We start from the raw sequence: 15,247 nt of genomic DNA on the forward strand, positions 1-15,247 counted from the left end.
GTGAGATCTCAGTGGAAAGAACAGGTCTTCAAAGAAGGAGGTACCTTCCTCTGAAGGGAGGAGAGAACCTCCACTTTGACTATGACCTTGTCTAAACAAGATAAGAGTCGGAGAACTCAGAGGGCTTCCATAGCCTTGGAAACTCATGACTGGAGCATAGGGAGATTACTGATGCCATAGACAGGAGTGTCAATTGGTAAAGTCAACAACAGGAGTCACTGTGCACTTACTCCTCATGTAGGATCTCTGTCCTTAATGTGCTGTGCATTGAGATTTAATGCTATAACAAGTACTCAAATAATATATTTCACTTTGTGTTTCTATGGGGGTGCAAACTGTTGAAATCTTTACTTAATGCATACTAAACTGATCCTCTGTAAAAAAAAAAAAAAAAAGAAAAGAAAAGAAACCATCAACTCTCAACTTGACTCTCACTGGGATTAAACATGACAATAGGTCTGATCTGATTTCATCATCATTAAAAAAAAATCATCTATTATTTTTCACTTTATGTTTCTGTGTGGGAGCAAACTGTTGAAATCCTTACTTAATGTATACTAAGCTGATCTTCTGTATATTAAGATAATCGAAAATGAATCTTGATGTGAATGGAAGGGGAGAGGGAGTGGGAAAGGGGAGGGTTGTGGGTGGGAGGGACGGTATGGGGGGGAAGCCATAGTAATCCATTATTCGTACTTTGGAAACGTATATTCATTAAATAAAAGTTAAAAAAAAAATTGAAAAAAAAAAAAAAAAAAGAGGGAAGCTGGCGTCGCTGGCGACCTTCTCACGTTTGATGGCACCTTCAGACTGAATGCAGTGTTCTGGTCCCCATTTCCGGGAGCTCAAGCTTCCTCATAATCCCCACTCCCCTTTGTGTCGTCCCCAACTTCCATGTGAGGGATGAAATTTTCTGTTGCGCTGCCCATGTCGACCAGCTAGAGTGACCAGATTTTAAACCAAGGATTCGTTTGCATCTTGACGCCCTTAACAGGGGGCAGATTCTTGTGGAGATAAGATCCCAAGGGAGTGGCTGGGATGAGGTGTGCTAGTCAGCTTCCCACCGCTCTCACACATCCCCGAGAAGATGGCGGCTTATGGTTTTGGAGGTTCTCAGTCTAAGACTGGGTGATCCCCTCGGCTTATCCCGTTGGTGTCTGGTGGGGTTGGAGGATGGTGGAGGAGTGATCCCACGGCGAGAAGGAAGCAGAGAGACGGAGCCTGTACACCTGCGTGGTCTCTCCTTACAAATGGATCACAATTCCATGCCGGGGCTCCACCCTAGCAACCTAACCCAATCCAATCACTTCCCAAAAGCCCCATCTTGGGACCCCACCATTGGCTTGAATGCCACCCTCTTCAGTACCATTAATCTAGGACTTTGCCCTTTGAACATGTGCATGTGATGTTGGGCCTGGGCTTTCTGTCCCATGTCACCTGCTGGGCTCACTTGGTCAGGCTTGTACCCAACGTGTGTGTGTCCTCTCCAGTGGGACTGCCGACCCTCTGTGTCCCCAGAGAGCAGTGCAGAACCTTGGCAAGGCAACGCTGACACCTGCTCTTACTCTGTCATGGGTGTCACAGCTCCATGGACCCCTGTGACAAGCCTGGGGGCTCAGTAGAGCTGGCTGTAGCCACAGTTTGCAGACGAGGAAACCAAGACTTACACACTAAGGTGACCGGCCCTACCTCTGGCCACTCAGAAAACTGGCTGCCAAGATCAAGGTCCAACCCCATTTCCTTATTCCCTGTCTCCTTCAGCCAAAGGCTCATTTTCATCTCTTTTTTAAAAAAATCTTTGTATCCAGGATACATTTTGTTTGACCAAAAAGGGATTTTTCTTGTTTAAAAAAAGGGATTTTTTTTGTGGCTTAAAAAATTTGATAGCCAGTAACCCAGAGGAATTTTCCGAATTTCTAGTTGAGACCAATGTTCCGGATTCAGGAATGAGAACGTGGAATTTCTGGGAATTCTCAGGCATTCCTGAAATCACAAAGTTACATATTTTTCATAACATTCTTTTTGTATGGTTTTAAATAATAATGAGTGACCACAGGAATAATAATTTTCTGTGGTAGGATAATGTTAAAACTTCAGAAGTTTTCTGTAAAAAAATAAATGATTTTATGGTTTATTATTACTACAAACCAATAGATTTTGACAAGATTATTTTAATATCATGTAAAAATTTTTTTTACCTGATATAGACATTGGATGTGGAAAATGTTAAAAATACAGGAATGTTAACACAAAATAATCAAATGAAAATCAATTTAAAAATTGAAAGGTAATAACACATTTAAAAGATCATCTTTCTTAAAGATTCACCTACTTATATTCATTTTATTGAAAGGCAGAGAAACAGAGACAGATAGACTTTTATCTGCTCATTCACTGTCCCAATGCCTGCAACAGCCAGAGCTGGGCCAAGCTGGACCAGAAGCCTGTCACTCCATCCAGGTCTCTCACAGGGGTGACAGGGACCCAAGCACTTGAGCCATCACCTGCTTCCTCCAGGGTGTGCTTCAGCAGGAGGTTGGATTAGGAGCGGAGCCATGACTGGACCAGGCACTCTAGTGTGGGATGCAGGAGTCCCAAGTGGGACTTCATCTGCTCTGCCACATGCCCACCCTCTATCATTTGTTTAAAAAGATTTTATTTATTTATTTGAGAGTCAGAGTTATAGACAGTGAGAGGGAGAGACAGAGAGAAAGGTCTCCTATCTGCTGGTTCACTCCCCAAATGGCTGCAACGGCCGGAGATGGGCCGATCTGAATCCAGGAGCCAGGAGCTTCTTCCGGGTCTCCCACATGGGTGCAGGGGCCCAAGGACTTGAGCCATCTTCCACTGCTTTCCCAGGCACATTAGCAGGGAGATGGATTGGAAGTGGAGCAGATGGGACTCGAACTGGCGCCAATATGGGATGCCAGCACTGCAGGCGGTGGCTGTACCCACTACACCAATTGGATTCTGAGTCTCCCTCCGTTGAGTTCTCCGTGACCAAGGGCTGACTGGTGCTCAAGGTCAGCTCCAAGGCCACCACCGCTCGGTCATCTCTGCACTCCTTTCCTCTTTCCATTATGAATTTTTTTTTGTCCACTTACCCTCGTCTTGATTTTGGTGTTGTAATCAATATTCTTGATCATTTAGATTTTAGCAGTGTCTGACTTTAAGTTGAAGAACTCTGCAGTCACATTCACATCTTCTGCTGTTTGCTGTCTCTTGTTACAAAGACCTGCAGTAGGGAGTGAATATTCAAATGCTTGGTGACCATCATTGGGCCATTTTCCAATAATGATAACAAAATGTTATTATTACCAGCAAGGCTAATGGAATCACTTTTTGATGACATTCAAATCGTCTATTTAAGGACTTATTTTGCCTCCAAAATGTGTTACTTTTTCCAGCACCGCCGTGGGATTTGCACAAGTGTCCTACGTGTACAAGCTAATATTTATGTTATTTGCAAAACTGACTTACCAGTAGAGGCAGAGCCGGCCACAAGCACACACGACCCGTGTGTGCTAGTCAAGCTGCTCTCCTGGAAAGAAACACAGGCTCCGTCTGCTGTGTTCCTCGGGGAGGTGTCCGTGCTGCCGCTATGGCTGGTGCCAAGCCAGCAGTGTGCTGCCACGGGGAACTGGGGATGCACACCACCGGCTGTCTCTCGAACCTTTGTGAGCCAACACGGCGCGCTAGTGCTGATGACAAGGCCGCAGTGGATGGCGGGGTGCCCGTGGGTCTCCTGCACTCAGGGACCAGCAGCCTGAACTTCAGCTGCATTCCTGGCACTGTCTGTAGCTCTGGTGCCAGCGGACTCCTTTGCACCAGTGGCGCCTCCGTGTGGACTGCGGAGTTTTAATTCTCATGGGGGAGTGCTTTCCTCAGCTTTCTAGATTTCTCAACTTAATTTCCTCAGGATTTGGAATGCGAGAAAGCCACATTTTTGAGAAATGCTGGAAAGGATCCCTTCACGGAAGCACGGAGCCAGGAGATGGCAGCTACGCCCGTTTGTTTGTTTGCAGTGGTCACCATCCGGGATACCTTTTCACGGGCCTCAGTTTTGGCCACTGGTGGTTTTCACCCATCTTGTCCTCGGGAGTTGGAGATGTGGAAGCCTTTACGATCGGGCGTTAGGTTCAGCAGGTTTTCAGCAAGCCGATCGCTGGGGTTGGATCAGCCATGGTTATGTCCGATCGCGCGCACAGGTGGCACGCACACTTACTTAATCTCCCAGCCACGGCTTCCCGCTTTGTCCTCCCTGGGAAACCACCACCACTGGGTCACCCGCAGTTAGGACCGGCCACGGAAGTGACGCGTGACTTCCGGGTGATGTCTTCAAATAGAGGTGAGAGCTGTTCTGTGCCTGCCCTCCTCCCGCCTGGCCAGACTGTAGATACAATGGCTACAACCACAGAGGTCGCACTGGAGCGCAAAGCAGAAAACCACATATTCACCAAGGCTCAAGCCAGGGTCCCCGGAATTGTGGGAGCGTCCTATCAGCCTAAGCAGTCTACTGCCTGCCTTTTATAAAACAAATAGATTGTCTTATCTAGATCAGTTTCGACAAGGTTTTCTGTCATAGCCAAAGCAAATTGAACACCATACTAATGTATTTTGTCCTGTTAAATGAAACAGTGGGAGGTCGTGGTTTTGGACAAGGCTCCTGCACTGGGGCCCCCGCAGACCAACAACCCAGAGCAGAATGGAGTCACCTGTGCTAAGCACCACATAGTCAAACTGAATTTTCAAACAGGCCAGTTTAAACAAACAAACAAACAAAAACCAACCCAGAAGATTCCTGAGCTAACCCAAGATGGAAGGCTCCTCTGTTCTAACCCTCTCAGGAAAGTAACTGAAACAGCCCATCTGCCTCGCTCCCCGTCATTACTGTCTTCAGCCTTTTCCTTTCGTTGTCTTCTTTTTTTTTTAAGATTTATTTATTTTCTTGAAGGTCAGAGTTACACAGAGAGAGAAGGAGAGGCAGAGAGAGAGAGACAGAGAGAGAGCAAGAGAGAGAGGTCTTCTATCTGCTGGTTCACTCCCCAGTTGGCTGCAACGGCTGGAGCTGTGTCGATCTGAAGCTGGGAGCCAGAAGCTTCTTCCGAGTCCCCAGTGAGAGTGCAGGGGCCCAAGGACTTGGGCCATCTTCTACTGCTTTCCCAGGGCACAGCAGAGAGCTGGATAGGAAGTGGAGCAGCCAGAACTCTAACCGGCGCGCATATGGGATGCCAGCACTGCAGGCGGCGGCTCTATCCACCGAGCTGGTCCCAGCCCTTGCCTTTCTGCCTATGAAACCAACTCCTTTGCTCAGCTCCTTGGAACACTCACGCTATTTTATAGAATGAGTTATTGCCCAATTCAAAGTTTGCAAACCAAAGCCAATGAGATCTTTAGACAAGATTTGTTGTAATTTTGGTTTTTGACAGTTCCTATTGAAAACAGACTACTAGCACGAATCTTTGAAAGGTTAGTAATGGAATATCACCAGCGAAGGACCTTAGTTAGCATCGTCCAGAGATCCAGGGGTGTGAGGGAGGGGACTGTGGTGTAACTGCCACCTAGAAACCGGGATCCACAGGTGCCTGTCTTCCCGTCTGCCAAGGTCGATAAGTAAGTAAATCTCCCTGCTTCTCTGAGCTGGTAGCTTGGGGAAAGAAGTTTCTAGGCGCATCTTTCACAGGGTCTCTTCCCAAATATCTGTGATTTTTACTTAATGGCAACCAGACTCCTGGAAGGTGTAGAATGTTAGCACTTTGTCATCTGCTGGTTTAAGCACTGGCTAAGAGGACTGGGGAACTTGGTCCAGGAAAGACATTGTCGCTCCCCCTCTTCGTGGAGGAGCAACACAGGACCCTGCGCTGTTCTTTTGTCTGCTCGGCCCTCCCCGGGTTTGCTGCTGGTTCTTCCCGGGTTGGCTACTATCCCTTCCACCTCCGTGGAAGGGCAGTTCCCCCTGGCCGCATTCCCCACTTCCGCAGGGGAGCGGCACACCGCCGGCCGGCTTTCTCGGGGGCTGCACGGGTTCCCTTAGATGTTCCCCATAGATGTTCCCGGTGCATGCCGTCTCTCTCCTCCTTTATAGTCCTCCTCCGCCAATCCCAACTCGGCTGCCCACACGCCGAGCACGCCGCTCTCCTCCAATCAGGAGCAGCTCCTGCAGCTTGTCAAGTTGGTGAGAGGCAGCTGGGTAGAAGCTGTTTACTTCTCTCCCAGCGCCATATTGTGGGAGAGCAGATGCATAGAATAAGTCTTTTTTTTTTTTTTTTTTTTTTTTTTTTTTTTTTTTTGACAGGCAGAGTGGACAGTGAGAGAGAGAGAGACAGAGAGAAAGGTCTTCCTTTGCCGTTGGTTCACCCTCCAATGGCCGCCACGGCCGGCGCGCTGCGGCCGGCGCACCGCGCTGATCCGATGGCAGGAGCCAGGAGCCAGGTGCTTTTCCTGGTCTCCCATGGGGTGCAGGGCCCAAGCACCTGGGCCATCCTCCACTGCACTCCCTGGCCACAGCAGAGGGCTGGCCTGGAAGGGGGGCAACCGGGACAGAATCCGGCGCCCCGACCGGGACTAGAACCTGGTGTGCCGGCGCCGCTAGGCGGAGGATTAGCCTAGTGAGCCGCGGCGCCGGCCTAGAATAAGTCTTAATTCCAGTAACAGTCTAGTCCGAGTTGCTCCCCACAGACATTATGGGAGGTGGGCTTGGGTATGAGAGCTGCTGCCACACATCAAAATAAATTGGGGAGGGGTGGCGCTGTGGCATAGTAGGCTGTCTTTGCCTGTGGCACCAGCATCCCATACGGATGCCGGTTTGTGTCCCTGGCTGCTCCTCTTCCAATCCAGATCTCTGCTATGGCCTGGGAAAGCAGTAGAAGATGCCACAAGTCCTTGGGCCCCTGCACCTGTGTGGGAGACCTGGAGGAAGCTGCTGGCTCCTGGCTTCGGATTGGCCCAGCTCTGGCCATTGCAGCCATTTCAGGAGTGACCCAGCAGATGGAAGACCTCTCTGTCTCTCCCTCTCTGTCTGTAATTCTACCTCTCAAATAAATAAATAAAAGTCTTAAAAAAGAAAACAGGGGTTGGGCTTCTTTAAGGAGGTCCCTGGGCCAAAAACCAGGCCTGAGGGTTGGAGGCTCCAGTCTTTGCCTGAATAAGACAGCAGCCTCCCATCCACCAGTCAGCGGGGAGCTGCTTCTGGACAGCGTCTCTCCACTGCGGCGGTGTTTCAGCAAGGTTGGTTGTAAAGGGATTCTCCCCCTGAGCGGCAGTTCCCAAGTGCCAGCTTCCACGCTAGCGTCTGTCCGTAAGCATTTCCAGGTCTCGTTCTCCAAATGAGGAAATAGAAAAACAGTGCAATGCATTTTTTTAAAAAGATTTATTTATTTATTTGAAAATCAGAGTTACACAGAGGGAGAAGGAGAGAGAGAGAGAGAGAGAGAGAGAGAGAGAGGTCTTCCATCCGCTGGTTCACTCCCCAAATGGCTATAACAGCTGGAGCTGAGCCGATCCAAAGCCAGGAGCCAGGAGCTTCTTCCAGGTCTCTGACACGGGTGCAGGGGCCCAAGGACTTGGGCCATCGTCTACTGCTTTCCCAGGTCATAGCAAATGGCTGGATCGGAAGTGGAGCAGCTAGGACTTGAACCAGTGCCCATATGGGATGCCGGTGCTGCAGGCCAGGACTTTAACCCACTGCACCACAGCGCTGTCCCCCAAAGATCTACTTTGAAAATCCAAATGATTGCCCTCCTAAATGCTGTTTACGTTAGTATCAAAGAGCTCACTACAAGCTGTTTCTCCTGCTCAAAGACTGCTGTGAGCATCTCGGTCAGCGCGTCCCTAGCTGTGTGAGCGGGGACTATATCCTGTCCATATCCTGTCCATTTTTCAAAAAGATTTACTTATTTGAAAGGCGGGGGGTGGTACTTTCCATCGAGTGGTTCACTCCCCAAATATCTTCAACAGCCAGGGCTAGGCTTGACAGAAGCCCGGAGCCAGGAACTCCATCCTAGTCCTCCACAGGGGATGCAGGAGCCATCATCTGCTGCCTCCCAGTCACCCTAGCAGTAAGCTGGGTCAGAAGCATGGCGTAACCTGGATTTGAACCAGGTCCTCGGGTAGGGGATGCAGGCGTCCCAAGCGGCTGCTTAACCTGCTGTGCCACGATACCACGCCTGTCCTGTCCATTCTTGCAGAGCTCACGCTTGTCTAAAGGCTTATGCTTTACAAACCCTTAGAGTTTACTCCCTGCAAGGCTACCACGCACTGGAGGGAATGACCCTTCCTTCACCCTCACCTAGCATAAGTCAAAGCACATTTAATGTACATCATTCATAATGATCGCGTTCTACCTCACTCACCCATTCATGCAAAACCACTTATCGAGCACTACTACGTGTTACTGCCCTGGGCTCTGTGCTGCGCACTACGTGTTCCAATAAACAGGACACTCGAGACCCCTTCCCCCAGGGAGTGGACGCACTCATGGGGAGATAGTGGCTAACAAATATGGAGATTATCTGTCAGGTGGTAGAGGGTGTTCTGGGGAGAACCCAGCGGTAGTGGGAGGCAAAGCCACAGGAGGGTGTCCACCCTGGGTGCTCAAGGAGATGCCTTTGGTGCAGGGACTGTGTGACGCGAAGGGGAGCAGGGGGCCAATCTGGAGGAAGCATGTGCCCGGTCATGGGCAGAAAGGAGCACCATGGAGAACCAGCAAGGACAGCAGCGTGGCTGGAGGGGAAGGGAGGAGGGTGAGAGGGCAGAGGTGCAGTCCAAGAGGTAGACGGGTTGTGTGGGCGCTCAGATTTTATTCCTAGGTGCCACAGGACACCAGTGGGTGGCTTTGAGCTGCGGCCATGCCCTGAGATGGGAAAGCGGCTGCCTAACCGAATGGATTCCATCTGGATCTGCAGGACAGGACTCCCTGACACAGGTGATGTGGGAGTAAGAGAAAGAGTCGTCACCGATGAGCCACAGATTCCCGGCCTGAGCACCGGGTGAGTGACGGTGCCTCCAGTTACGTATGTGGGAAGGACCTCGGAAGAGGGGCCTTGAGAAACTAAGAATCCCATTGTGGGTGTGGTAAATTGAGGACTCTATTACACATCCAGGTTTAGATGTCAGATAGGCAGGTGGACTTGATGAAGTCTGGACTTCAGAGGTGGGCTGGGGCTGGCAAAGCTGCTGAGGCCCACCTGTGGACTTCTGGCTCCTGGGCAGCTTCAATACAGGAGGAACCACTTAACTTATGCTAATGGTGCCTAGAAATTAATGACAGCTGTGTCAACGTGTGAGCGCTTTCCTTGAGGATCCACTGGGGAGGGCACTGGGTGCAGACACTTGGTGGCTCAGCAGAACCCTCGGGAGCAGAACTAAGGAAGCAGTCACAGAAGCAGATGGAGTTTTCTCCACGAAGATGTGCATCTCGTCGTTACTTACAAGATAAACAATTCGAAGACAGTAACTGTCCACCAGTGAATGGCACTGTCTGTAACTACGGCATATTCATGAAATGGAAAACTATTCACAGGTTAAAATGATGTTAGCAAAGAGTTTCTTGGTAACATGGCAGGGATAGTCATGATATAAAATTAAGTGAATCATATATAAAAGTGCACACACGATATTATCACAATTCCACAAAGACATGTATTTTGAAAATGACCAGAAAGGAATAGGAAATTACTTCAAACTGTTTAGAACAGTTCACCATGGGGGGTGGGAGATGGAATTCCTTCTTACACAGCTGTTCTTTCCATGCTCCCAACAATGAGTGTGGGGATGGCGCTGTGGTGTAGCTGGTAAAGCCCAAGTCCCGGCTGCTCCACTTCCAATCCAGCTCTCTGCTATGGCCTGGGAAAGCAGTAGAAGATGGCCCGAGTCCTTGGGCCCCTGCACCTGTGTGGGAGACCTGGAAGAAGCTGCTGGCTCCTGGCTTCAGCTCGGCCCAGCTCTGGTCATTGTGGCCACTTGGGGAGTGAACTAGTAGATGGAAGACTTCTCTTTCTCTCTGTGCTTCTGCCTCTCTGTAACTCTACCTTTCAAATAAATAATAATAAATACATATTTAAAAACGATAAAGAAATGGAAAGATGGCAAACATTAGCTTTGGCTAAGGAATCAGATGGATGGGAGTTTGGATCCAGGGTCCCGAGAACCTGCCCTTATCCTGTAAGCACAGACAAGTCGGCTCAGGTTTCTCACCTGCAAAACAATGACGGGAATCCCTCCTGGGGTTGGTGAGGAGACCGAGTAGCTATGCCAGGCAGGGGCCGACTGCAGAAGCAGTTCAATGTTGGGAATGTGAAGAGTCCACACCAGGCTCCAGGAACGACGTCCTGCCTTCCCAATGAGGGCGCAGTTAGGGAGGAGCAAAGTTCCCCTCAGCACAGGAGGCCCTTGGGCACCCTGGGCCCCGGGAAGTGGCTCTTCCAGGGTCCGCCCGACGTGTGCCCAGTCTTAACTCCTTCCTGCCTCAGAACTTGATCGCTGATAGCCGAGACCTAAATGACCACTTGATAATAATACTTTATTTTATAGTTACTGGAAATTCAAATCTATCAGGCTGATCTCTTTTTGTATTTTTTTAAAAAAATATTCATTTATTTGAAAGGCAGAGTGACAGAGAGGGAGACACAGAGGGAAAGAGATCTTCCCTGTGCTGGTTCACTCCCCAAATGCCTGCAATAGCTGGGGTCAGGCCAGGCTGAAGCCAGGAGCCTGGGACTCCAGCTGGGTCTCCCGTGTGGGTGTCAGGGACTATAGTACTAAGCCACCCATCACCCCTTTTATAAAACGGTGCGGTAGCTGCATATAACCCATGCACAGCCTCCTGTGGCCTTCAAATTATCTCCAGATCACTTCTGACACTAAAGCATCGGAAAGAGTTGTTAGCCTGCAGGTGTGCAGTTGGAGGCAAGCGTTTTCCCAGAACATTTTCCGTCCGAGGGGGGCTGAGGTGCCGATGTGGAAGCCCCAGACAGGGAGGGTGGACGGAAGGTAGAGTGGTGCCCAGGCTGTAAGTCAGACGCAGACAGGCAGGTATGATGTGCCGTGCCGGCGCCGGCGCAGGGATTCCGGCTTTGTCACCACAGCCAGCTGCTGTGATCTGGTTAGCAGGAGTGAGGGCTCAGGGCTCACCGGAGCTGTCAGGCCGGGACTGTTCCGGGAAAACTGTCTCACTGCCCTGCTTGCTACGTTTCCTATGGCACTGATGGATTAATTAATTATTCTGTTTTCCTTTTTAAGTTCAAAGATACATCACATTTAAATGGAAGCTTGAATTTGTCATTGGGGAAAGGTGTTAGAGGAGAGATCTTAAGAAATCTTAAATAAAATGTGTGCTAATTTGTCAAGAATAAGTTTTGAATCCCCTGTATTCAGACTTCATTGCTACTTTCCATTTTTATTTGTGCTGTTCATAATCAATGCAGTAGTTTTTCTTTATAAAATTAAATTGATGTCGTTCCTGCCACTTTTCAATGTAGAGTTCAGTGAGGTGAGACTCTCACGGCGCTGTGCAAGTTACCACTGCCCAGGCCAGAATGCTTTTCAGCTTCCCAAACTTAAATGGTACCCCCAATAAACCAACTCCCAGCCTCCTCCTCTCCCAGCCCTGATGACCCCACTCTCCTCCCTGTCTCTACAGCTCTGCCTACCTCAAGCACCTCATGGAAGTGGAATCAACAGCACTCAGATTTGTTCTTTTGAGACTGGCTTTTTGCACATAGCATAATGTCTCCAAGGTTCATCTACATTGTAGGATCAGAAATTTTTCCGTTTTTAAAACTGAATGATACTCCATTGTGTGTGTGTGTGTGTGTGTAAAATAGTTTTTATTTTTTTAATTCTTATTGTGGCAAATTTCAAAGGTACACCCCCTCCTCCCCATAGTATACTATATAATGTGTTGTCAGGTACCCAGTATCCAGCTTTAACAAACTTGCTTCATCTACATGTCCATGCACCACACCCCTTGCCTTAGGAAGCTCATCTAGAAATATCACTTAATTTGTAAACATTTCAATATGTACCTCGTGGCCTGTGCTGTGGCATAGGCTGAGACTCTGCCCATGGCGCCGGCATCCCATATGGGTGCTGGTTTGTATCTGGTTGTTCCTCTTCTAATCGAACCCTCTGCTTATGGCCTGGAAAAGCAGCAGAAGATGGCCCAAGTGCTTGGGCCCCTGCACTCACGTGGGAAACCCAAAGAAGCTCCTGGTCCCTGGCTTTGGATCAGCCCAACTCTGGCCATTGCGGCCATTTGGAGAGTGAACCAGCAGATGGAAGACCTCTCTCTCTGTTTCTCCCTCTCTTTGTAACTCTGCCTCTGAAATAAATAAATAAAATATTTTAAAGGTATCTAACAAATAAAAGCTTTTATTAGAAAGCATCACAATACTACTACTAAACCTCCAAGTATTTGATGGTGATTCTTTAGTATAATCAAGTATCAAGTCAATCTCCAAATTTCTATAACATTTTTCATGATTGATTTGATTGAATTTTCTTATGTTTATAACTGGTCATTTCATTTAACTCTAACTGGCTTAACTTTCTATGCCACAGCACCAGCTCCAATAACTGGTCACTTTAAACTTGCAAAGATTTGATGGAGGTAGGGAGGGGTGGCTCTAATCTAAGGTAAATGGGATTTGAAGTCAGTGTCCCTGAAACTTTGTGACTTCAAAGCATCTTTTCCTTGCTTATCTGTTCTGGGAAGTGGGCTTACACAGAAAACCAACAAATGTGGTGAAACCACTGTTCTTTTGTGGTTGAGAGCTTTCAAAACGCTAAGCCTGTTCTTTATTTGTACTCTCTGTTTTGACTTCTTACACCCTTCCCCAGGAAAATTCAGTAGCTCCTAGTTTTGAGATGCGTAAGAGATTGAGTCTTTTTTTTTTTTTTTTTTTTTGGACAGGTAGAGTGGACAGAGAGACAGAGACAGAGAGAAAGGTCTTCCTTTACTGTTGGTTCACCCTCCAATGGCCGCTGCGGCCGGCCCATCACACTGATCTGAAGCCAGGAGCCAGGTGCTTTTCCTGGTCTCCCATGGGGTGCAGGGCCCAAGCACCTGGGCCATCCTCCACTGCACTCCCTGGCCACAGCAGAGAGCTGGCCTGGAAGAGGGGCAACCGGGACAGAATCTGGCGCCCCGACCGGGACTAGAACCCGGTGTGCCGGCGCCGCAAGGCGGAGGATTAGCCTAGTGAGCCGCGGCGCCGGCCGAGATCGAGTCTTGAATGTAGCTGGGGGGAACTGCAACTCGAAAATGAAAAGGTTTGTGAATGAAAAAGGAAACGAATGAGAGCCGCTGGAAGAGACTGTAAGGTGGAGTCAAAGTTACAGATAAAGTAAAGATCAGCCAGGGAACTCCTGTGACAAAAGTCTGAGAGTCATACATGAAAGGGACAACACAAAAAGGGAATACAGGGCAGGATTTTTTTTTTTTTTTTAATCAAGAATCTAAGACAAACTTTCCTCTCCTGCTTTGATTACTGTTTTGTATTTGGTTTGGGTTGCCAGATAAAACACAGTATGGCCAGCGGAAGTGGAATTTCAAAGTATAAGAAGGGGCGGGCACTGTGGCCCAGTGGGTTCTGCTGTCACTTGGGATGCCCACAGGCCGTATCAGAGTGCCTGGTTCCATACCCAGCTACTCCATGCTTCCAATCTAAATTCCCACCAATGTGCTGGGAACCAACTCATGATGCTCCAAGTGCTGGGCCCCTGCCATCCACATGGGAGACTGGATGGAGCTCCTGGCTCCTGGCTTTAGCCTGGCTCAGCCCTTGCTATTGCGGACATTTTGGGAGTAAGCCAGAGGATGGAAGATCTCTCTCTCTCATTCTCTCTCTCTCTCTCTCTCTCTCTCATCTAATTTGATTGGGCAGTCTATATTCTTATTTGCTGAATTGAACAATCTCAGGGCTTTCTTTTCTTTATTCAGTGCTTCTGTCCTGTCCTCTATGTCTACCTAATGTTATACTATTATATATTAAAAATTGAGTATATAAAGTACTTAGTTTCCTCTACTCTCAGCAATGTTGGATACTACTAGTTTTTTAAGTTTTGCTAATCTGCAGAGGAAAAGGCTTGAGAACTGCTCATTTGAAGCACTTCTTTTTTATTTTTATTTATTTATTTTTACTTTATTTGAAAGACAGACAGAAAGAGATCTTCTATCTGCTGGGCCAGATTGAAATCTGCAGCATAGAATTCCATTTGGATCTCCCAGGAACTTGAGCCATCACCTGCTGTCTCCCCAGGTGTGCCTTAGCAGGCAGCTGCATTGGAAGCAGAGCCGGGACTTGAACCAGGCACTCTGATACAGGCTGCAGGCATCCCAACTGGTGACTTACTCACTATGCTGAACACTTGCCCCTGGAGCACTTTTTAAATGAGGCAAATTTCTCTTTTGTGATGCATAGAGCCAAGGTTTTGCTGAAATAGAATTTAAAGATGTTTCTATATTGTACAAATTTGTACAATGACAAGTGAGGATTTATACATTAGCTGTTTTTAAATTTCAGCAGGGGATTTCCCAGTTCCCAGCTATCTCCAACAAAACTGGTCTTTTCACGTCAACATTCCAGAATTTCAACTTAGCTTTAGTAAAAGCAAATATTTATATTTAAAAAGAAAACATGTGAATTCAGAGTTCATTAAAATAAAAAAATTAACAAACTAAAGATGCCTTATGAGTTGATGTCCATCTCAGATGAACTTACATCGACATAAAACATTATTTCCAAAGGCTTTGCACGCTCACATTTGTCATCATTGCAATAATAGATTTTTTAAAAACCTAGTCTCTTTAATCTATATTTCCACAAAAAGCTGTTGAAAGAGCAAATTTTTGCTCACTTGTTTTTTCCTTTGCTTAAAAAAAAGTGCCAGGAATCCCACCCCACCCAGCTGCTCGGTAACAGTCAATCATTTATTATTCCTGGATCAGACACAAGCATTCATGCCCATGAAAACATTTTGCAATGAATGGGATCTTGGTCTCTACTAAAAACAAAAAATGGCTAAAAAGAGACTTCAATTTATTTTCAAATTCTATGGCTAAATTCCTATAATTCCTAACTAGTGAAAATATTGGCAAGCACCAGGTTTTACTTAGGGTTGGATTTACTCCTTTGGTGCATGCCCAGAAGTGCTATTGAGAGGTATTTGTGGCCAGCTTTTCAGGAGACCAAACGCACCTCAAATGGAATGAATATTGACCTTGGAGTACAATGCACAAGGAGAGGCA

At 47.7% G+C, this 15,247-nt stretch overlaps 1 long non-coding RNA gene across 1 annotated transcript; it reads right to left on the reverse strand.

Annotated features, from left to right (window-relative positions):
- Nucleotides 1–2,019: 2,019 nt before the first annotated feature.
- Nucleotides 2,020–4,289, reverse strand: LOC149128807 (uncharacterized). Its single transcript, XR_016211066.1, has 2 exons — nt 3,481–4,289; nt 2,020–3,235 (listed from the first exon to the last, which is right to left on the reverse strand). It is a non-coding gene; the product is annotated as an uncharacterized LOC149128807 (long non-coding RNA).
- Between the last annotated feature and the right edge of the window lie 10,958 nt (nt 4,290–15,247).

Source organism: Oryctolagus cuniculus, chromosome 1, assembly GCF_051225735.1.
Source record: "Oryctolagus cuniculus isolate XC-2025 breed Fujian yellow rabbit chromosome 1, ASM5122573v1, whole genome shotgun sequence".
Lineage (NCBI taxonomy): Eukaryota > Metazoa > Chordata > Mammalia > Lagomorpha > Leporidae > Oryctolagus > Oryctolagus cuniculus.